Here is a 25,245-nt window from a genome sequence, read left to right as displayed (position 1 = left end):
CTTTATAGCTAGCCTTATATTGATGGTATGGATATTCTCTTTTTATATAATATGTTATTACTATGAAAGAATAGTTAAATTGTCTTGATATGAATCTTTTTTTCCCTTGTGTGTAAATAAAAGTGGAATAAAAGGTGTTTATAATGAATTGTCTGAATTAGCCATTTTTGCTGATGAAAAAGCAAGGTTTGGAAAGATTGCTCAGGAAGACATAGCTAATCCATAGGCAAACTTGGTTGGATTCAAAATTCCCACCTGATTCTAAGATACTTTTCCAAATGCAGCCTTATCACTTGGTGGGTTGACAGTTTTTTATTCTCATTTTCTTGGGTGTCTTGGGCTTTGCAAACATGCAAAGGCCTGCTTCAGGCTCCATGGTTAATGTGGGTCTAGGGAGTGCACTATGCTTCACATGTGACATCAACATGCAGCAGGGAACTCATACAGGGTGACTTGGTCTTTGTGATGCCACAGACAGGTGCTCATCCTAAAACATTGGGTTGGAGCCTTTTACTCTCTCTCTGTATGAGAAGTACTTGTAGCATAGTCCATTGAGTCAGGTACTCTATTTAGATCATGTATTTGAACCCTATTATAGAAGATAATAATATCTACTATATTGCAAAGTAGATGTTTTTTTTCATTTATAAGGGGGAGGAAATTGAATTTCAGAGAATTAGATTAATGTGCCCATGCGCACAAAGCTGCTGAATAGCACAGCTATATTCTCTTCCTCCGTGTATGAATAAAGAAAAGGAATTCTAGTGTTTTCTCCTTTTTTTCCATTTAACAGCACATTTTCCTTTCTGTCTTCCAAAGCCACCACAATGAGGTCATCTCTTCAATAGGTAAAAGCCTTCCTTGAAGATTAATTCATGTTTAAATTTTCAAAACAGGACGTGACTCTCCTCTGATCCACCCCTCTCCCATTTTCTGTTTGCTGTCTCTTGGACTTCAGTGCAACCATCTCTGAAACGTTCTTTCTCACTTCCCAGGCAAAAGGAAAGCCATTGTTAGTTTCCATGCCATCAGATGGCTGCTGGACTCTGTGTGATGTTAATTTTGGTACTTATCAGGCTATCACTCACAGCTTCTTGTGAACTTGGTTCAGGTGGTAGCGGTGGGGATGTGGTTTCCTGGTGGGGAAGGGAGACCTGAGCTCAAGGCTGAAAGACAGACAGACAGACAGCCTGGTGGGAAAGCTCTGGCTGCTCAGATGGTTTAGCTGAGCCCTGTTAGCCCCTGGGCTGGTGCCCCTCACAGGTTTGTGCACAAACAGCACTTCTGCCTGGGTTTGGTTGACAGCCTTGGGCAAGTTTACCAATCTCAGTTTTCTTGCTGATAAAATGAGGCTTATAATGACGGTTCCTGTAGTGGACTGTTGGCAAGAATAAATGAGATAGAGCCTACAAAAGCATTTGGCTCACTGCATGGCATAAAGTAAATGCTTAATAAATAGAGTAACCCTATGGTCTGTAATTTGTCCAGGACTATCTTGGTTTCTGCCTGTCATGGCATCCCTTTTCATTGTAACAGAATTGTGGTTTAGATAATATATTACATAGGCATCCTACTATCAAATGGTAGCTGTTGTCACTATAAAATATCATTGGTTTCAAATGTAAGCAACCCAGAAGTTGGGGGTCGGGGGGCAGTGCAGGCAGAGCTGGATGCTGGCCAGTTCAGGGGAAGTGTCCAGGACAGTTGTTTAGAGTTGCTGGGATGGTCAGTGACTGTTCAGGGTTCTGGTGTTTACTCTCTTCTTGCATTCTCACACATATGGGGTGTGAAAAAGTAGGTTTACAGTTCTTTGTATGGGAAATACAATAATTAATAAATAATAATATAAGAACAAACTCTGTGTTTCACGTACTCACCACTGTAAGCGCACTTTTGCACCCATGTACTGAAAGACCCCAACTTGTGGAAGGAAGAAGCAGTTGCAAAGGCTTGAGCTAAAGAGGAAAAGAGTAGCACCTGCCCTCCTGCCTCCTGGCCAACAAAAGACAGGGTCTGAGAACGGGGGAGGTTGGAAGAGGTCCTCAGCCACCTCACTGACACACTTTCTGTTGGCCCCGTTATTTCCCTCCCTTTCTTAAGAAATCTCATATCCACAGTATATAGTAGTAAATTTTCATCTTAGTTTTCATTTTCTCTTATCTAACCAGTCAACCCATTGACTTTTTGCCTCTTAACTTGAACTAAAGTTAATCATTCTGCCTAAGTCTGTTTTGAACTGTCTCCCCAGGAGAAAAAAGGTCATTTTCTCTGAAGAGTAACCACCTTTAAGAATTAGACCACCTTGATCTTCAAGTATTTGAATCAACTTTAATTAAGTCCCTCTCAAATGGACCCCTTTGCTCTTGAGGGCTCAGCTACACTGTCGAATAATTAATTTATCAACCACATCAATTCTAGGAGCTAACTCCAGGTTGAAACTGTGCTACTGCTGCCCTTATACCCAACCCCCTCATCACTGCTACCCCTGCTCATGCTTCCCTTCCCTTCCTAGGTTGGAACTTGAGGCATATCCTCACCCTTTCTCTGCAATAGCCTAAGTAGAGCACAGGTGACTTAGCTGAAAAGGCTGGCAAGCCCTGTCACAGGAACTGATTAACTGGCTCCATCTGGTTCACAGGATGCAGGTTTACTAGGCCACAAAAGGCAGAGGGCTGGAGAATTTTAGGGGGGCAGAGGAGGGGCTGAGCAGTGGTTAAGAATTCAAACACTGTCATAAGACCACCTGGTTTCAAAGTCTGATTCTACTGTGACCTACACGTGTACAGCTTTTGGCATGATGTTTAAATGTTCTGTGCTTTAGCTTTCTCAACTATAGGGTGATGAAAATAGTCATATTTACTAATTTTTAAATGGTTATAAGTAATAATATATGTAAAGTACTTGGCATAGCACCTAGCACAGGGTGTTCTAACATTGTAATTATTATCACGATCATTGTCATGATTTTTATGTTGGAGTTAGTCTCTTGTAGTACACTTATAGGAGTAATGTGATTTTATATATATACACACACACACTTGAGAATATAAATACTACATTATATAATTTTTAAGCATTTAGCCAGCAGTGTGCTGAGTAGAGTAAGCATATATATTCCAGATGTTGTTTTGCCTCAGATTTTGAGTGAGTCATTAAATGTTGCTGCCTTTCTTGGCCATCTATAATCATTGATATATTTGTTTAAGTCTTAGAACAACTTGTGATATAGATATTATCTGCATTTACTTTTTGAAAAACACAGAAATGGGAGATTTAAGAAGGCTAAGTAATTTGTCCAAGGTTGCATAGCCAATACATAGTCAGATCTGAACTGATGTGGTCTCTCCCTAGAGAGAGTGGTGTTGACAACAGGCTATAATATATACTACTATGGATCTATTAGAGGCTTCAAATGTATATTAATACAAAATATCAATATAACTTAATATATATTCTTACTAAGCTTTTTCTCTCCTCCTCCCTCACACCCCAGATTTCTTCTTTAAATGTAGGATACTTTCATGTTGAGTGTCAGGAAAGTAAACATTACCTACAAGTTCAATGACTTGCTCAGGTCCTAGAGCTGGGCCTCCTGCTACAATCATAGACCACATAGACTGACTGTTACTTGGAACTCAATGCATTCTTATGGAATACATGAATGAATTAAAATTCTTTCATATCTATTTCATCTTTTGATCGTCATAGTAGATATTACCATATCAATTTGGGAAATGAGGGAATTGAGTCTTAAAAAAGGTCAGGGTTTTGCTCAAAGCTACCACCTCAGTTAATAAAAGAAACAGGGCTAGAATCCAAGTCTGCTTAATTGTAACACTGGACAGATACTCTATTCTTATCTTCCTCATCCTGGAAGGTACAAACCAGAGCACAGACAAAATCAGGGAAGAGTTGTTCTTAGAACTGATATTGAAGACAGCTTGCTCTCCCCTTTGGAATCTGTCACACACACCCCCCGCCCCTTTGTGTTATTTTCCTTTTTTCTGGATGACTGTTCACACCCTACAGCAGGCAAGGTGATGCTCCCCGATAATGTCAGCAGAGGTCTGGTGCCTCTATTATGTTTAGTTAGGCAAGTTTCTTCTTCTGTGACAATCTGCAGAGAGCACACATTATAAATCAGAAGACTATGGAAAGTTCAGAAATGAAAAAAATCTCTTGCAAACCTGAGGAGCTGAGAGCTCATATTTGAATCTCTGCAGGAAACAAAACAAAACTAAACAAAACTGTGGCCTTGAAAAAAACATTCCCTTCTCTTTCTGAGGAACTTGCCTGTACCATTTGTTTGCCACTTAATATATTCTCCTTTGTACTGGCTGACTTCCAGGAGGATGGAGTCCAGTTCCCATTCATCCTTCAGGCTGAGGAAAACCCTGAGATGGGAAGGAACAAGCAGACTGAGGGAAGTAGGGGTATAAGGAGGCTACCTGGTCTGGACAGTGAGCACAAGATAATGACTGAGCATGTGAATTTCAGTGTCACCCTACCTGGGTTCAGATCCTGATTTCACCACTGACCAGCACTTAGAAGCTTTATTGTGAAGATAATGGGTTTAGTTGGAAATATCTTGAGTGTTTATAGCTATTAGAATCCTAGGTCTTGAGGTGTTATGGTGTTTGGAAAGGCATGATGAAGAGGTGGGCACCTGGCACAGCACTAACAAGAACTAATATTCATGCTGTATTATTCATCCTGTACCAAACACTTGCCCAAAACCTCCTAAGTGTTAAATCATAGTTCTTGACTCTTTCCATTTGTTAGATTCTTAGGAGCTCTCCCCACAAAAAACTCTGGGTTCTGAGACTCAGTGCTCTTCTTTACTCTTTACCATCATGTTTATTTTGAAATAATTTTGTCCTAACTACCTAAACTGAATCTACTGGGCTTAATTAAGATCAAGCAGCAGAAAGAATTAATTTCTGTTGGGAAATAAAAACAGCTTTGAAAGGAGGAACCTTTTCACCTAAAGAAAACTATGCAAGAAAATTATTATCCCAATATGCTCAAGCCTTACCAGTTTATGGTGAAAGATGTTATCACATAAATATTATACCTGAATGTTGCTAACTTGAAGCCCGAACACAGTGATGTCCTATAAAATACCCATGGAGGCTCTAGACCTGCCACAGAAGTTTCTATGCAACACTTGGAGATGTGTTGCAACTACCACTGAGTCTGTCTTTGCCAAGTTCAGGCACCTTTCCTGTAGATTTTGGCCAATCACTTTAGTGACTGGCCCTAATATTACATGGTGCAGGGGCAGCTGGGGTCACTTAAGAAGTGAAAAGGAAGGTTGCAACCTATGAGTTGTGCTCTGTCAAGTAGAGTTGCTGGGTCATGAAGTGTTGGAATTTACTGAGTTACTGAGATTACACACATATTGGCTGTTTCTTGCCCCCAATACAAACACATCCAAGTGATGATACCAGGTTGAATTTGGGTTCTAGAATACCTGAAACAATTAATGACCTTAAGTCTCTGCTGCATTATGGGGTTGGCCTCAGCAAACCACTTTTTTCTCTTGATGAACACTCTGCCTGGCTTTTTAGGAGACCCAGGCAAAAACTGACTTATAATATGTCCTTCCTATCCTTGACCAGTACTCTACACAAACATCCAGAAGTCTGGATTTCAATTATAAAGCCAATATATGAGTCCCTTTCTCATTTCTGGAGGTTCTTCAGGCCCAGTCTTTGTAGGTGGAGGAGAGAGGGTGGTGCATGGCTCCCTTGCCAACTGTGATCCACCTGAGACTCTACTTCTACCACTGCTTAGATCTCTGCCTCCTCTAATGGGCCATTTCCTCCTATGGCCTCTCTCAAAGCAGGGAATAGAGAACCAGAAAAGAAACATACAGAATCCAAACAAAATAGCAAATCACTGTGTGAATTAAAACAGAGGGTGTGGTCAGTCAGGTTTTAGTGCCAGCCTACTCAACCAGCATCAATCTCTCTCTGTGAAATTGAGCTTCTCTCTAGCCTCGTCACTCCACCACTTCCTTGACCACAAACAGCCCTCTTGTGGACCATGGTTTATGCTACCTTGATGAGGGAGGGGAGAAGTAATGGCATGGCATAATCATTTCTTGCCCTGAGCCCCTACCTAGTTCTAGTGCTGAGGCTATTCTCTACTGGACAGCTTGGTTCTACAATGTGCCCAAAGTGTTGGAAGGAGTTCCACTTGCTCCATGTAGATTTTCAAAACACAGATGGGATCTGACAGGGACACAGCTGGGGGCACCACCATGGGATGGTCATCCCCGATTGCTGCTGTATTGTAAACTGGAATTACACAGGGCAAACTCTGCACAAACTTCCCTAGTTATTTTGATTAGACAATGTTATGGGCTGAATCGGGATGTCAAAATTTATGTGTTGAAGTACTTAAGAATATAACCGTATTTGGAGATAGGATCTTTAAAGAGATGATGGAGTTAAAATGAGGTTGTTAGAGTGGCTCCTAATTCAATGTGACTGGTGTCCTTATAAGGAGAGGAAGAGACACCTGAGACACAGAGGGACATGTGAGGACAAGCAGTGAGAAGGTGGTCATCTGTAAGCCAAGGAGAAAGGTGTGGGACCAATCATTACGTAATGGCTTTCAGGTGAATCCAACCCTGCCGACACTTCAGTCATGGATTTCCAGCCTCCAAACTGTGAGAAAATAGATTTTTGTTGATTTAGTCATCTATTCTGTGGAATTTTTATGGCAGCCCTGGAAAAACAATACGATTTCAAGCCACCTCTAATAAGAAAACTAAACATAAACTGAGTGCATAATTGTAGCCACCCTCCCACCCCCCTGGCCCCCCCACCTCCAAATTCCTTACCTCTCAGGTCCAACCAGATTGCTCCCTAAACCTGGACATACCTACTGTAATTCCTTTCTATAAGGGATTTACACAGTCCTTTCAATTTCCTCCAGAAATAGCCACTGTGGGGTCAATACATGGCCCCCCCTCTGCCTGTGATAAGGGCTGACCAGGCAGCCCCTCGCCAGGAGGAATTTGTATTCTTTTGGGAATGGATGGTAACTCCCTCCTTATCTCTTTTTGGGAGTAGTTTCTTCTCATCCTGTGACTGCTTCTGGACCTTTTCCTTCTGCATGTGTGCACTGATGTAATGTAGCCCCAGGCCACATGTAGGCTTGTGCAACCTGGCTCCCTGCTGCCTTTGTCTGGGACCCCTTTTAAGGAGCCTCAGCCCGGAGGAGGTGTGGTTTCTCTCACACCGAATGGCTGCCATTGGTGCGCTCTCCTGTAATGTGAGTAATAAACAGCATGTCCACATCAGCTAGTCCTCTTGGTGGTTTTTTTTTTTTTCTTTTTTTCAGAATATCGGGAACACTTAAGCAGCTCCCTGGTTTGGGGCCCCTGTGCTACAGCTACCCTGATCATGTATCATTATTAGAAGCCTATTGCATGACTCAGTAGGAAAAAAAGTTCCCTCTGTCCTCCACTTTAGGACACTCTCTGCCTTTCCTGTGGGCTCATTCTTATATTCAAAGCAAGCAATCTTTATGAGGCATTTATGGTTAGGGCAGTTCTTCTGCCCTATTGCCTAATATTAGGTGTTCAGCTTCCTGAACCAGAGAAATTCAGCCCTGACATTTACTTGCGTGATCTTAGGGACACCATTTAACCTTTGAAAATGTAAGTATTTTTATCTGTGAAAGGGCATGGTAGTAGATACTCTGTTGGGCTCTTGTAAAATAATACATGTGTAATGCTTGGCTTAGTGCATGGCACCTGGTAATCACTCCACAAATGATCGGGATGGATGTTGGTCATCATTGCTATCATTGTTGGAAGGTGCTGTTCTCCTGAAATTTTCTGTCTTTCTTTTGTTGAAGGCCTCAGCCTTCTTGCAGTACATAAAGCAATTTCTCTGATCTGGAATATTTTCTCACCATCTCTATTTTATTATTAGTCTCCATACAGGTAAAATTGCTCTCCTCCACAGTACCCTCAATCTACAATCCTTGTAGGGCTACTTTCCATTTTCTTCAGAAAATATTAAGAGAATGAGAGAAAACTTGTGGAGGTGATGGATCTGTTTATGGATGTATATTTATCTTAAACTCATTGAGTTGTACACATTAAATATGTACAGCTTTTTGTATATCAATCATACCTCAAAAAATTGGTTAAAAAAGAGAAGGCATAAGATAAAGCAGAATAAGTGTGAAACAAGCTTTTTTTTTTTTTTTTTTTTGCAATTGCCTTGAAAACATGTTTTTTACTTTGATAAAGGATCAGAATCTCCAACAATAACCTTGGATCTCATATACCATACATTGGGGACACTACATTTATTAAGAACACCTCAGAAAGAGACTGTGTACAATATTACAGTTTAAATATAGCATATGAGGTTGTTTATTGTCAATTCTATGGCTGGCATGTATGGATTTTTCTCCGAGGAGGTGTGTACTCTTCACAATCACAAAAACTCAGTTCTTTTATTTTTTTTTTTTGAAAAAGGAAATTAATACATTTTAAAGGCATGAACTATGTGCTATGCTTTGCTATTTATTTCTCATGCCAAGCTTTTAAGTTAATGATCTTATTTCCACTTTATAGATGAGGAAATTGAGACTCGGTGAAGCTGAATAACTTAACCAAGATCACACAATAGTGTATTTAATTTTAGGTAATTTATTTTGGAATTTTTATGAGCACCATGAAATTTATCCTAACACAATTAAATAGTGATTATATAGACAGGGAGAAGGCAAGGCAAGGACTTTGTTATACAGAGAACTTTCTCATTAAAAAAAAAGAAATAGAAAACACATATAAACAAAATTGAAAACAATAAAAATTGCCTCAAATCCTACCAGCTAGCCCTTGTCACTTCTAACATTTTTCTCATTTAAACAGTAATTTTTATTTTTATTGGAAACTTTCAATTATTCATTCTAATGCAAGGAGAGAAAAGGGTGGAGAATCTAAAAATCATTTATGCCTGCATTGCACACTTTTGGGAGTAAAAATTAACCTTTTTGATCATGTTTTGCATGGGCTAATTACTAAAATGACTTTTTCTTTCCCAGCTGATCCCAATTCAGGACAGAGTCCCAGAAGCAGTTTGGTGACAGGGGATTAAACATGTGCTGTGGCTAATCCAAGAAACGGAGACTCTACACATGGCCAATTAGGATCTGACTGCGGAACAAAAGCTCACACGCTATTGAAGTATGGGGCTCTCCAGCATTTTCGATACTTTATCCTTAGAGCAATCTTGAAAGTAGATTTGATTCAGTTTGTCAGGCATTCACTGGGAAGCTGGTTTGCTCTACAGTGCGCTAAAATATCCAGGAAACAGTCCCTGATTTTAAGGGATATATAATCTAGTGAAGGTGTGCATCCCATGAAATTAATAATATTTATGATAAGTATAGCTCATACTTCTTGAATGTTTGCTTGCCCTAGATACAGCCCTGTTCTAAGCTCCTTAAATATATTAACTCGTGTAATCCTAGGAAGCATAGTGTAATAAGGGGAACCTACTATGCCTTTAGAGAAGAAGGGATAGTTTGTCCTGAATTGGGAGCTCAGGAAGGCTTCAAGGACTGTTGTCACAGGTGGAAGCTCAAAGGCTAAAGGGACCATTTTTCCATACCTGATCTCATAAAACAGGTGATGTTGGCTGAAGTCCTCTGGCAGCATTTATTTGTTCTTCCTCTTTGCGTTGATGACTGCCTGCCTCACAGTGCGTCCCCTCTGGAAATGGTGTCCCCAGTACCACTCTCAGTTGGAATAGACTCCCCATTCCATGCCCCTGTGACCACATATGACGTGGTCTCTCTTGACATAGCTGATTAGAACAGGTTTTGCCACTAAACCCAGCTGGGTCATTTAGGTTCTTCCACAAAATTAAGGAGAAAGTGTCAGTCCCTCTGGTGGAGGGAACTGAAGGTTAAGAAATTTTAGAACTGTTGTTAGCTAAGGTGACCATGAAAATAGGCCACCCACATCTCTTGCTTAGGGAAGAGTAATTGACCCACAGCCTAAGCTTCTGGTTCTGTGCCCACTGCCCTTGTTCAGTGTGGAGGCCACACTTTCCATGGGCCGATGAATGAGCATCGTAGAAACAGGAAGGCAGACCCATTTCTGCAAGACAGGCAACTTTGGCACCAGGGCTCCTTGGCAGCATAGAGCTTTCCTACAGCTGTGTGCAGCATATCGGATACCCTTTCCTAGCCACTCTCCTTCACAGCTCCAGCCTGCATCACCTGGCTCTCTACCCTTATTTCCTTCTGCTCTTTCTCCTCAATAAATATCATGCACATCTGACTTCATCTTGACATCTGCTTCTCTGAGGAAGTAAATTAATGTTAGTTTTTTTCTCTTCCTGTGGTCTTTCATCCTTAGAAAAGCTAGACTGAGTTTCATCACATGGCAACATTGATGTTTCAAGAGGTTAAGCCCCAATAAGCAAGCACTTAGGATGTGTCACTGTTGTTACCAGTGATGGTAGCAAGCCACATGGCCAAGCCCAGAGTCAGTGTGGGAGCGGATTACACAAGGGAGTGGATACTCACAGGTGTGACTTATTGGCCATTCTTAGTGTAATGATTTACTACAGCTACTAACAGGGAACAATGACCTGCATTTCCCATACACTGCTATTTACAGAAAGGTGGTTTCATATATTCAGATTGCCTTTTGGGAAAATAAATATAAAAACAAATAAACCCAAAGAGGTACCTGATGGAAACAGAGATTGTTCTGGAGACTATAATAACTAGAACTTCTCAGAAAATAAATTTTGTTTGTATCTAATTGGCTCATTGAAACCATCTCTCAGGTAGTAAGATTAGTAATTCTAAGTTTTCACTAACCTTTGAGCACAAAAGTAGAATGAGGAGAACCAACTGAAGCTTTTGGAAATGCTGAGTTAAATGGTAATTTTTGAATGTTCACTAAGCCCTGGGGGCAACTCTGCATTCAGGGCGTCACTTGTAAGACTGTCCCACACTTAACAGTTTTACTATTGGAAGAAGTGGGGGGGGGGGGCGGGGGGAGAGGAGGGCCCATTGCTGTTGCTTGGCAAGAAATTAAGCACATAAAAGAATGTCTCTCTTTCAGGACTTTTTCTGTGAATTACAGCCTTGGTCCCTCACTGCTTCTTTAGCAATTTTTTTTTTTTAAAGATTTTATTTATTTTTCCAGGGGAAGTGAGAGAGAAAGGGAGAGAAACATTGATGTGTGAGAGAAACACTGGTCGATTGCCTTTCCTACATGCCCCCAACCAGGAACCTGGCCTACAACCCAGGCATGTGCTCTGACCTGAAACTGAACCACAACATGACCTTTCGGTTTGTGGAATGATGCCCAACTAATGGAGTCACCCCAGTCAGGGCTTCTTCACCTTCTCAAACTAGTTTTAGCATGCATCGTATTGCTTGAGGAATTGAAAGGGCACCATTATTTGGATTAATTGCTACCTCTTCTCTAAGAATATTGTCCTTCCAAGGGTGGGGCGATTGCATGAAAATAAGCAAACTTTGCTGTCACAAGACTTAGAGAGAGTCTTGATTCCTTTACCAGCTCTCTGGAACCCCATTTATAGATGCAAAGATGTGGATCTCCAGTTGAATTATGTACTTACTACAAACATTGTGGTGACCACATTGAGTGTATTGTAGATTTGGAAGTACTTATCTCTAAGCTTTCTAATTATTATTATCTTTTGCCCAAAGCAAAGGGATGGAAGGAGGGAGGTGGGGAGAGAGAGGGAAATTAAAATTGATTCTGTGCTGAGTGGGAGCAGAATGACAGTTCATCCACTCTGAGGTTGTTTGAAGAAAGTTAAGAAATTATATTAAGGTCTTGAAACATCTCAGCGACTCAAACTCCTCTATACTCAGCTTAGACACTTACGAACAAGATACCTGGTCCCTACTCTGGACTCTCAGAACAAAGGGAACAGGTTAGACAAGAGTGACCCCCACTCCTTCCCTGGTTATACTGCTCTACTTACACTTTGGCCTCCAAGGTCAACTTCCTGATGCCCACATTATTGGAAATGCTCTGTGATGGCACCTTAAGTAAGTCACATGAAGCCTCACTTGACATGAACCTTGATTCTGGCCTCACTCCCTCACAGGAAATAGTTTATTTATTTATTTATTTTGTTTGTTTAAATTTATTTGTTTACTTATTTTATTTTTAGAGAGAGGGGAAAGGAGAAAGAGAGGAAGAGAAACATCACTGTGTGGTTGCCTCTCAATTGTGCCCCCAACTGAGGACCTGACGTGCAACCTAGTCATGTGCCCTGACTGGGAATCGAACCAGCGACACTTGGCTCACAGGCCGACGCTCAAAGGAAATAGTTTTTAATATCTGCTTGAGTTACATAAATTCACACATCTGAAAAAATTGCAATTAATTTCTAAGCTATGTCAGCACCAAGTGAGATAGTGAATGAAGCCCTTCCCTTCACTTGCACCCACCACCCCTGTTTTGTTTTGTTTTTTCCAATTGAAAAGAAAAAGTCACATTTCTTTTGACAAATTAAGTTAATAGCTAAAGGTGTCACAAGGGGTGAACATATCAGGGGCAACTCACAAACTCAAGCTCACCTCCTGGGCAGCCACAAAGGTTGCCCAGCCATAGGAATCCAAGACATTTGCACAGGAAATTAATGAGGCTGTGGATCAGGCGAAGCTGCAAATCTCAACACATGACAAGCTACAAATTGGGTGAGCTGCCTCTGGCCTGCAGGTGAAGGAGGCAGAGCTCCAGTGAGAAGGTGCCAGCTAATACTAATGTCTGATTATAATAATGCAGTGATGACGAGCAGCCTAGAAAAGCAGATGGGCAGCCCCTGGCCAAGCCGCCTCTTTCCTTGCCCCTCATTTTCTCAGACCTTGTATCTGGGAGCCTTCACAGTCTATCCCTATTTTGTGGGACCTTTTATTTTTGCCTTTTTGTTTTCTGTAGGGTAATGTGATGTCCACTAATTTTAGCATCTAAAGTCCTTCTTGGTCTCTTTCTGGTCCTCTTTTCCTATGTTCCACTTTATTGTTCCTCTTCTCCAGATTGGAGAACAAATGGATTTCCATAGTATTTCTTTCATGCCCTTATTCCTTTAGTTTCCTCTGACCAGAATGCTTCATGCCATTTCTCCACCTGAAACCCCTATATTTCTCCTCAAGGAATATACAATTTCAATGCTACAAATTCTCTTTCTTTCATCCTCCCTCTATAGATGGAAGTAATCCCTCCTTCACTTTGCCACTGGAGCATTTTGCATTTACAGGTATACCTCAGAGATACTGAGGAGCGGGTTCCAGACCACTACAATAAAGCAAGTCATAATCTTTTTGCTGGTGGAGGTCTGGCCTTCAATTTGTAAAAGTGCAACAGCTGTGATGTGGAATAAAGCAAAGCACAATAAAATGAGGTATACCTGTACCTGTTATAGAGAGGCATACCTGTACCTCCCTATTGCAGAGACTTAGGCTTACAATCTAAGTAATTCTAAATAATGCTTCTTTATCTACATCAGCAGGTCCAAATTTCTTTTACATATACATTGCCATTTTCAGAGTTTCTCTCCACCCCCGAACCTGATGTAGGTGGTCACTCAAAGATATGAATCCAGTAGCTGGGAACTGAAAGTTACATCCCACATTATCACAAAGGGAAAAGAAGACAAAATCCAGGATATCAAACTGTAATGGTTAAGTTTTATGTGTCAACTTGACAAGGCTCTGGTACCCAGTTGTGAAGGTGTTTTATAGTTGCAATTAACATCTATAATCAATTGACTGTGTAGATATCATCTGTAATCAATTGACTAAGTAAAGGTGCCCTTGAGTATGTCTGTGCAACTTATTCAATCAACTGAAAGCCTGAAGAGCAGAAACTGACTTCCTGGAGAAGAAGTAACTGCCTCAACACAGTAACAGAGAAATCTGTCTGCATTTCCAGCTTGCTGGGCTGCCTACAACTTTCATCTCAAGATTGCAATATCTACTCCAGCCTGATTTGCCAACCTCCTGGTCTACGCCCTACTGATTCTGCCCAATGACATAAAATCTTGCCTGAGTTTCCAGCCTGCTGGTTGGATTTTAGACTGTCAGCCCCCTAATCATGAGTCAATTCCTTGCATTGTCTTATTTGTATTTATCTTCTATTGGTTCTGTTTCTATTTCTTTTAAGAAGACTACTAATAGGCAACCTAACTAATGTTAGAAGGAGAGCAGATGCTTAGGGAAACAGTCAAAGTGGGACTAAGACACTAGAAAGCTAAGGAACAGGAATTGCAGAGAAAGTGGTTGGCAGAAACCCATGTAACTATCAGAGGTGAAATTGAAGCAACTTTTTGTGTGTCCAAGGTTTGTGTGAGTCAGCCAGGTTTATATTATTATTGAGTCAATTTGGCAATTCCTGAGACATAGTAGAAAATAACTGTTGCTTAATGAATAAATGAACACATTTATGAGAGACTTAATCCTTTCCTTTTCTTCCCTTCACAAATTTATAGCTAGAAATAACAGAAATCAGATACATTGGGATACTTTTGGCTCCTGGGCAAAGTAATCACAGGCAGGCAAACTGTTCTTTACCTCTTTCACAGCCATATTTAAATTGTGGAATGACAATGACACCAAGGGAAGGCGATCATTTTACTTTCAGAAGTTTATGTTAAGTAGGGTTGCTTTCTTTGGCAGGCAAGCAGTTGATGGTTGCCCATGAGCGCAAGCTTCTTTAGCTTCCTACGGAAATCACCATACAGGCTATGAAAGGCCTGGGACACTCCTTTGCTACACATATCTTCTTTCTAGTAACATCTGCTCACTGGGCTAGGCATCAGTTATCTCCACTGAGGAGATACTGGTTCCAGTCTTCAAGGCAAGAGCCCTGCATCCTAGGCCAGCCTTGGACAACATCCCAGAAGTTTGATGTTAGCCTCAGGACATCATTTAATCTCAAAGGGTTTTTCTCTTTTTGCCCCAGGTATATGTAGAATGCACAGCCCAGAGGAAGTGGCAGACTATATTGTGGCTTTTAAAAGGGTGGGGCATAGTCATAGAAGGCACGGCTCAGCTGACTACTGTGGGCCTATCATCAGGGCAGATACAGAAGTAAGACTTCTCTTCTGCGCAGGACTATATTCCGTTGTTGGCTGTGACTCCTGTATTATCCTTTTTTCTTTTATTCAATATACATTTTGTGAACACCTTCTGTGTTCAAGGCGTTATTAAGGGTGTGGAGCTACAGGGATGACTTTTATGTAAAACCTCTCCTGCAGCTAGCAGAAACACAGGTTATGACATTGTAAGCACAAGGTGGTAAGATGAAAAGACATAGATTAATCCATTGGTATTTAGGTGGACAAGAAGTCAAATAACTTCTAACAAGGGCAGTGTTCTCGAAAACTGTTTAAGCATGGAATGCTGTTTGCAGAGGAATACTACTCATGAATAAAGTTGTAAGAGTTCAAATTCTTTGGGAAATGCTGCAATCAAACTTTTGGATTTATTCTTGCCCTTGGGAGTTTGGCATTTACCAATGCTTTCCTAGCTATATTCCTTGGAGCCCTAGATTTCCACAAGAGGTTAATTGAAGTTCTAGGAAAATATGGACTCTCAGGCCAAATCAATGCGGAATAAAGAAAAACTGCATATTTATTCTGTTCCCTCCCTCCATTCAGGTTTCCAAACGATTTTAGGCATCTCAGCATTTTAAAGGGGTAACCTGTTAACATGTTATATGTTCTAAGATGTCCAACAGAAAGGAATTCTGATGAGAAAATACTTAAATCGCAGACAGAGGATAATCTCATGGTGACATCTCATGAGCTGCTTTAAGGGGACAAAAAGGATTGTTGTTGAGAACAACAGCGCTTTTCCAGGGCAGAGCCTCTTCCTGCCTATCCTGCTGTCTGGCTACATAGTTCTTCTCAAAACTGACACTTTCTCTGTGTTTCCTTGTCATTCTCGGGGGAAGGACCTTAAGGGAGGGGCCCCCTTCCTCCTCCACCTCAACACTACTATGCATTCCATTGCGGCAGTCTCAGGGAGGAGATACCCAAGTTTGAGGGGAGGAAGCCTGAGACTCCAGCGCTTCCTCGTCACCGCCAGTGAGCCCCGCAGCAGCAGCAGCAGCATCTCAGGACTGCACAGGAAGGGTTCCACCGGAGCGGAGGGAGGAATGGTGTGCTTTAAGTGGAGCTTTGTGGTTTTGCTGAATTAAATGGGGGGATGAATGAGATTGTCAGAAGTGTTCTTGAGCACGAAACAACAAAGAAGACTGCAGTGACTCTGGCAGGTTAAAAGTCATCTAGTAGAGAAGGCATGAGAGAGGAGGGATCACACACGCTGAACTACTGTAATGCAGGCATTCGGTTGTCTTCCTTACTGGGATATAGAAAGGGAGGAAGGAAGGGAAGTAGAGAAGGTGTGAAAGGCAAGGTGATTACAAATTTGACGTCCTTACTTGCCTATTTCAGGACTTGGCAGCCTGAGTGCCTGAGTTCGAGACCTCTGTCTCTCTCCACCTTTCCTCGGCATACCTTCACTATGACCCCCTATACATGCACAGGCACCTCACAATCTGGCTTTAACCTATAATTCTAAAACATTCCCTATCTTAAAAACTGTTTACAATTATACCACCCTTTTGTTATCTAGCTCACCTCCTGGCATTTAAACAGGAGAATTGATTGCCCTTGCGTCACAAAGCCAGTATTTAAAAAAAAAAAAAAAAAAAAATCTGCATTGGGCCAATTCCCATTTACGTTAATAATAGAAATAATTCAATCACTTTTAGGCGTTTTAAAAGGCGATTCAGTAATAATTCAGTTATTTCTAGTTTGTGATTTAGTTCTAATCAGTCTTCTCCAACTTCTGTCCTCCCCAGAGTCTCCTCTAACCTCCATCCTGATTCATAAATGTCTTTGGCAAAAGGCCAGTGATGATGCTGAGAGGGATAGGTCTATGTTGTGGTTCTACTGCTTCTCAGAGCCCTGGCTGGTTTGGCTCAGTGGATTGAGCGTCGGCCTGCGAGCTAAGTGTCGCTGGTTCGATCTTCCAGCCAGGGCACATCAGAGAAGGAAAACTCTGACTCCAAAAAACCTCCGCTGCCTTGCGGCACACCTCTTCAGGGGAAAGGCTAAGGGAGTAAACCCCGACAGAAAATCCGGAGCCGGAGTCCCTAAGGCGGTTTGACGTTGTAGTCAACACCGGCAACTCCTGCGGCGCACCTGAAGCCAAGCTGTATTGACTCCGTCTTTCCCTTGGACCCTTCAGCTGCGAAGAGAGGGGTGGTCTGCTGCATGGGCAACAGCAGACCCTCCATATCGCCCTGCCCAGGCTCTGTAGCTTCAGCTTCGCTGGAGAGGACACTCCAGCGTCATCGCAAGATGTCGATTCAACACGGGAGGAGACAGATACCGTGTCACTCCCGAGTCGGACTGCACAGCCATTCTCGGCGGTGCAGATAGACTCTTAAGAAGCTACACCATCGTCTCTCGAGACGGACGGCTGCCAACAACTGCTTCTCAGACATCGATGGTGTCCTGGTCCAGCATGTGCTTTGCCCCCTGGGATGCCCATTGTTTGCTTCAGATCAGTGATTGCAGATGTTCATTTGGTACTGACTCGATTCTCTGATGTAGGAACACTTTAGTAAATTCAGCTAAGTCCTCTCTCAGTCCCCAGCTTGGGTAGACTACTCGTGCATTCTGACATGGAGTCTTCTTCCCTGGCCCAGCCAAGGAACTCCCCAGGAAGGCCCACAGGCTCTCCTTCCACAACGTTCTGTGCTCCTAGGTACAGTGGGCCTCTCTTTGCCTTCCATTAACAGGAGAGAAATTCAAGGTTATAGGCCCCTCTGATGCTAAGTTTGCCTGTCACTATCTTTATTGATCTCTGTCATTACTAGGGATGTGGTCTGGGAAATATTTGCCAACTTCAGCTCTTAAGTAAAAATAAGTAAACAAGAACTCCAAACATCTCATAAGGGAAGCAGGACACCAATCCTACTCTAGAAGCGTCCAATCTTCTGGCATATTCTCTATTATTCTCCTCTGTCCTTTCTATTTATACAGAATAGGGGTGGTGGTGGGCAAGATGCATTCCTGCAGAATTTCCTCCTTTCCTTTTATACTCTATGCACTTCTACTTCTGCAGCTTAGAGCATTCATTAGTTCATCTGCAGAAAAAAAATCTTTGTCCTGTTGTTATTGCTGAGCCAATCACTTCTGATTCACACCATGTTGATGCCTTTTAAATTCAGAAGCTTAGAATGTGGCTTCTTAGGGTGGGGGTGGGGCTGTCTCTACTGCAAAGATGCCCCTCTGTTTATTTGCCGGGGAGGGTGGTCACAGAGGTCTGAAGCTGTTGTGAGTCAGGCTAAATTAGCATGGCAGTGCATGCTTTGAAACATTATTATGCCCCACGTGTACAACTATATGACTCAGAGGTGCTAATTTCTCCAGCCTTCAGGGTACTCTCTCCTTTTAATTACACAAGTAATGGAGAACCTGGCTGTGTGGCGGCAGCTTTTATCCTGTTTCCATCCCATGTATTTATAAGCATTTGCCAGGGAAGTCTTCCATTTTTCACACTTTTAAAAAATCTCCAACAACTCTTCCTTTGGACTGCTACCGTTGTCTTGAAGGTCCTTTCTGCCATCTACCCCGAATGCTGACAGAGTGTAAACAGTTCCTTCTCTCATTTCCTCAGAATCTATCTAAGTTCAGTTGACAATATTTAACAACACAGAATGACAAAGCAGAAAAGACCTTTTTTTTACCAGGTAGTACATATCACTGCACCTACAGTCCCCAAGACATGCTCCTCCACAGTTACTTTCAAGGCCATGTGTCTCTCCAGGCTTTACCATAAACTACATTGCAGAGGCCAGTCTACCCTATAAGCTGAACCAGATATATGTAATGACTCAATGATGTAGGCATTTACTTCCCACTCACATAAAATTCAAAGCAAGTTTTTACAGTGAAGCTCTTCTTTGAGCAGTAATTCAGGGATCCACACTCTTCTACCTTGAGTCTACATCATGTTGGTCATGAATGGGTCCCCAGGATAATGTGCTAATCTGCACTGAGCCAGAGGAAAGGAATAGGATACAGAGGCCCAGGTTTAGGAGTTCTTTATATATCACTCCGAAGTACTTGCTCATATCTTCCATTGGTTAGACCACAGTCACATGGCCGCACACACCTGCAAGGGAATCTGGAAGATTTAAGCTAAGTATATGCCCAGGAAGAAGAGGAAGTAGGCTAGGGACGCAAGTAACCAATTTCAAAGGGAAAAACAACAGCTGATGTTATAGCCAGCAGGCAGTTGCTATCAGTCAGCACAACACTTTACAGAGATAGCTTTCCTCACAAAAAAGACAGCCTTGTATAGGATTTCAGCAGTCGTGCATCTGGAATAGGAGTTTGACTTTACGTTTCATAACCTGAAAGCCTAACAGAGTACTGGTTCAAAATCCATCTGCCTCCAAAGGTGACTTTTGCTCTTTTATCTAGAATAATAGACATTATAAGTTTTTAGAAATACTGGTAACCAGTTACAGATCATTCTACTATAGTTATATGCATGGATAAGTTTAACTTTTCCCTATTAATAATTAGAGGGCAATGACTTCTATTTCTTTCTGTGGGTGAAAGAAGTTTTTCACTGCCTTTGTAAATAAGCCTTTTAGAACTACAAGCATTGTTTTTTGAAACTGGAATGCAAGAAAAAAAATGGGACAAGGGTCATAATGCTCTCTGACTAGGGAGTAAGTTCAAGGCATTTATATAAGCATAGAACATATAGTTCAACACAATCATTTATAATGAGAAATCATCACAAAACTGATGTGCACATTGCAACTTAGATGACTACATTTAATTTGCTACAACAAACATTCTAACAAATACAATCTCCTTTAACAACATAGTAAATACAATATCCAATAACATATATATATAGCATTTTTGCAGTAATTGTAGCCTCAAGGTTAAGGATTATATTCTGTAGGAAATAACAATAAAATGTACTGAAAAAAACAATGTCACAGAAGAGGCTCTGGTCATTCTTGGCAAGCAAACTGCCTATTAACTCAATCTCATAGTGTCAAGATACAGGTGCTGTTTATATGTGCCTTTATCAGGATACTTACACACTGCTTTGCATTCTCAAAGGTACTTGTGTTATCCACCTTCTTCTATCCTCACTAACTACAGTTTGATGTGTGGTCAGTAGTTTCAGTGCAAATTGTTTGTTTTTAATTGCTGAATATAAAATTGGAGACTTATTTCCTATCTTAATATTTCCTTTATAGAAAACCTCTCAGGTATAGTCACTCCAATTATTGAACAACATACTAGAGACTTGTTGAGAAGCCATTACACTTTTTTTTATCTGCCCTTACATTCATAACTGTATTAACCTTACTCTATGTGTGTACATGTATGTGTGAGTGTGTGTTTGTGTGTTGGTGTGTGTGTCTGAATAAATGTGTATGACTAATCAACTAATTGATACTTCATTGCAAACAGCAAAAATTGACTTTGGGTAGCATAAGGAGTAAAGAATTTGTGGGGATATATTATCTGGCTCACAACCAGATAGAAAGTCTAGAGAACCAAAGTTACAAACAGGAAAGAATTAAGGGAGGCAGGCTGCCAGGACTATAGCCAAAATCATACCATAAGAAGAGTTTGGTTAGGGCACCACCTCCACTGCTGGCATTTCTGCTCCTCTCAGAACTGGACATTAACTATCACCTCCTGCTTGACTTAGTTTGGGTTCCCAACCTACACTCAAGCCTTCTGGTTTCAGAGGCAGTGCCTTGGTTTTTTTGACTCCTGAGGACTGGAAGGCAAGTCCCTTACTTCTGTATAAGATTCACATGATAGTGGATTCTCCAAACCTAAGAAGTGGTTCAAATGAGAGCTAACCAAAGTGAAGGCAGCGTACATGCACTATAATAAATTGTGATGAGGAATTTGGTTCCATTTTTTGGTGACTGGCCTCTGACAGCTTTTTAGCTTCCCTCTCCCTCTGTCCCTTGTGCCTCACATCTGGACAAGCAGGGTAAATCCTGGGTGCTTCTTCCTTTGGTGCTAGCGGGAGATTCTAACAATAAGGCCCCTGCTATGTGGTAACTCTTACCCTCTCCTCCTCACTGCAGTAAAGTCCCAGGCCAAAAAAAAAATCCCAGGCCAGTCTTCTCTTCTTGCTCCCAAATCTCTTCAGACCTGCTGGAGATGAATACCCTCAGCTGAGTAAGTAATAAACCTTTCATACCATCTTGCTGTGTGTGTGTTATCATCTGCCATGATATCTGAACCAAACCTGGTGAGAGTCCATCTGCCTCTACAGGTGACCATAATATGGTTGCAGGAAATGGTAAATAAAAATATGACCCCAAAAATCCTGATGAATTTTTACAGGGTTCCTTTATGTAGTAAGCATCTTTAGTGGATTCAAAACAGGGCTTATAATTCAATCAGATTTTCCATAACTTACCCTGTTTCATAATGGAAGCAGAGACAACACCAATATTTTTTTAAAAGATGAAAATATTCCACCTCTTGAGTGTGAGAGCAGTTGAGTCGCCTGATTGTGCCTGATGGTTACAGGAGGGCACTGTGAACCTATCTGGGCTATGGACAAAGTGGGTGTATTTCCCTGAGTGACTAGGAATGAACTCTTTCATGTGGACTGTGATGTAACTTGTGTTCTGAGAAAAGTTGATTTATTGGAGAATGTGCAGATGGAAGGGGCCTTATACGAAGATCTAGGCCACCTATTCTGACCTCAGTCTCCCTTTTAGCATCCATGACCACCTTCTGCTAGAATATCTTAGTGAAGTTATCCATCTTTGGACAAATCTGATTTATAGAAAAATCCATCTATTGCTCTACCCCGAGTTCCTGGTTTTACTCCTCATGGCCAACTAGAGCAATCTGATATATCTTCCTTGTATTCAGAAGCCCTGCTTTGATTTACTCTGTCTAATTTGCTAAACTACACCCTCTCTTTCATCCAGAAATATTCACTGAAGACTGTAGAGGTGTGCCTACATCCATTCTTCCACTGGTTAAAAGTATCACAAGAAAATCTAGAAGACCACATGACTAATTTCATTTTCACAATGATGAGCTGCCAGGTGTGCCCCTTAGCTTTAATAACTGTGATGAGGGAAGGCCCTGCCTACACTGTCCAGAATTGATGGTCTGATTTACAGTCCTGCTCCAACAAGCATGTTAAGTATGTCGTGTGCTGCTTTTGCTGGGAAGGAAAGCCTGCTTACTTGCTCCTGCTACAATAGTTAAGCCCCCTTTTACAGCCTATGCTGACAAGGGGCAGGCTGAGTGCACTCTGGGTTCTAAAGCACCCTATGTATAGCCCCATTGCCAAATAATCTTTATTACAATGCTGGATTCGCAGGTTTATTCTACACCTGTGAAGACAGGCACTACGTATGCAAGGGGTGACTGGCTGAGACAGGAGAGGGCAATCTTGGGGGCTGTCTGGTGCCTAGCTCTCTTCTGAGGATGGGTTGAAAAACATCCTGGTAGGTTAAACAAATTTTCTTTCACTATATTAAAAACTGGAGCTGACATTGAAGTGAATCACAGAGACCAGGTAGACTAGGGGTTCACTTTGAGGAGTTTTCACAGGTCAAAGGCTCCTAGGTTTTTAAAAAATCCTATCCTGATATAAGAACCTCCTATCTATCACAGATGCACTGCTGAAACAAGTTTTTTTTAGAACAAACCCTAATTTATTATTTCCTTAAATTTATTTGACTTCTCTAAGGAGACATTCTGGAGGTTTACAGTAAATCCATCTTACAGAAACTGTTTATTCTACATACTTTGCAGTGATCTGGTTAGAGGGGGGAGAGCTTAATAAAAAAAGTCCTAAGAAATTCTTGCAGCTGAGGCCCATTCCCAAGACCCAGGAGCAAAAAAGACAGTTTGTAAAGTACCATCTGGATGCAAACTGGAAGGAAGCCTGGGGCTATCCTGGCCTGCTGGCGATGTACTGTGGGGCACTGGAGGGGAGATGGAGAACCCTGAGAAGTGAGGGTGGGATGGGAGGCTGCAGAGGCGAGAGACATCCTGCATCTGGCTCTTCTGGCTGTGAGGACTCACGCCACACTCCTACCTTCAAAGGCTGTCTTCACTTCCTTCTTCCACCGGAATTCCCTCGTCCTAGATTTTACCTACTAAAATGCTGTCCATTCTTCTAGGTTATAGAAATGCTGGGATAGAGGGTTTTTGTGCACAAGATAGACATTTTCAATTAAAAAAGATTAAAATCTCAGAGTTTGTAGTTTGGTATGACAAGATAAACCTTCTTGACCTCACCTTACATATCCCCTGTACCATATTATATTCTATTTGTACTTCTGTTTAATTTTTTTTACATCTGGCCCTGTATTAATTCTCATTTCCCCTATTATGTACTTTACATGAGTGCAGTATTTAACTCGCTTTTGATTCCTCAGCCAAACAAAAATGTCTGGTAAATGGAACCCATTCAGTTAATATATATTGTTAGAGTCTCTGCAATTTTTGAAAAACAGCTTCAGGGTGCTCTTTAAAGGTTGTTTTCATGTTGTAAATAATGTAAATAAATTGTAATGTAAATAATGCTGCAGATAATATAGGGGTGCATGTATCTCTACACATTAGTGCTCATATAATTTTGAGTGGTAAATAACCTGAAGAGGGATTTCTGGATCATGTGGTAGTTCTACGTTAATTTTTAAAGGAACCTCCATAATGTTTTCCATAGTGGCTGTACCAATTTACAGTTCCTTTTTCTATATCCTCACCAACACTTGTTACCTCTTACCTTTTGGTGATAGCCATTCTAACATGTGGTGATATCTCATTGTGGTTTTCATGTGCATTTTTCTAATAACTAATAATGTTGAACAGTTTTACATATATTCATTGGCCATCTGTATGTCTTCCTTGGAAATATGTTTACTTAGGTTCTTTGCCCATTTATTAAATCAGATTGCTTTTATAGTTATTGCATTATATAAGTTCTTTATATAAGTTCTTTATATATTTTGGATATTAGTCCTGTATTGAAAATATGATTTGCAAATGTCCCATTTAGTTTTATTGATGGTTTCTTTTGCTATGCAAAAGCTTTTAAGTTTGATGTATTCTCATCTATTATTTTTGTTTTTGTTTTCTTTGCCTTTGAGTTGAGATCATAAAAACACCTTTGAAAACAATATTCATTAGCTTAGTGCCTCTTTTCTTCTATGTATTTTTATTGTTTTAGGTCTTATATTCAAGTTTTTAATCCATTTTTAGTTAATTTTTGTGTATGGTGTAAGATAATAATCTAGTTACATTCTTTTGCATATGGCTATAGTTTTTCCGGCACCATTTATTAAAAAGGCTTTCTCCATTATATATTCTTGGCTTTGTCATAAATTAATTGCCCATAATATGTGGGTTTATTTCTGGGCTCTTAATTCTGTCCCATGTGTCTGTTTTTCTGCAATATCATACTCTTTTGTTTACCATAGCTTTGTAGTATAGTCTGAAATTGAAGAATGTCAAACTTTTCTTTGGCTTTGTTATTTTTTTCCTCAGGATTGCTTTGGCTATTTGGGGTATTTTGTAATTCCATGCAATTTTGAGGTATTTTAGTTCTAGTTCTGTGAATAATGCCATTGGAATTTTGATAAGAGATTTCATTGAATCTGTAGATTTACAATTTATATTTTTAAGTTGGATATATTCCATTTACATTTAATGTGTAGTTCTTGTCCCCCCACCTTTTTTTTTTTTTTGCTTAAATTTACCATATTATCATTTGCTTTCTGGTTCCATCTCTCCTAGGTTCTTTGCCCCACCAACTCCACAGTCATGCATTTCAAAAGTGATATTAAAAATGTTATTTCATCATCCCCTATGTTTTAAAGAACCCCTATTTAGTTATTTTAAAATACTGTAGAATTTTTTAAAATGTAGAAAGTGCAAGATAATTTTATCACAGTTATCATTTAGTAAGTGATGTACTTCTTTCCAGTAATTTAATTGTTTTTATACACAATTTTATACCTTCCTTTGAAAAGTTATAATCATTTTAATGTCATTTTCCCCAAAACTACTTAACTGTTTAATGGCTAAACTATAATGTATTACACATGGCATTATGGCATGTTTATAAAATTTAACAGATAAAGTTTCACACACACACACACACACACAT

Source organism: Furipterus horrens, unplaced genomic scaffold (assembly GCF_987537825.1).
Source record: "Furipterus horrens unplaced genomic scaffold, mFurHor1.1.pri manual_scaffold_4, whole genome shotgun sequence".
NCBI classification, from domain to species: domain Eukaryota; kingdom Metazoa; phylum Chordata; class Mammalia; order Chiroptera; family Furipteridae; genus Furipterus; species Furipterus horrens.
Note: the sequence above shows the minus strand (reverse complement) of the source record.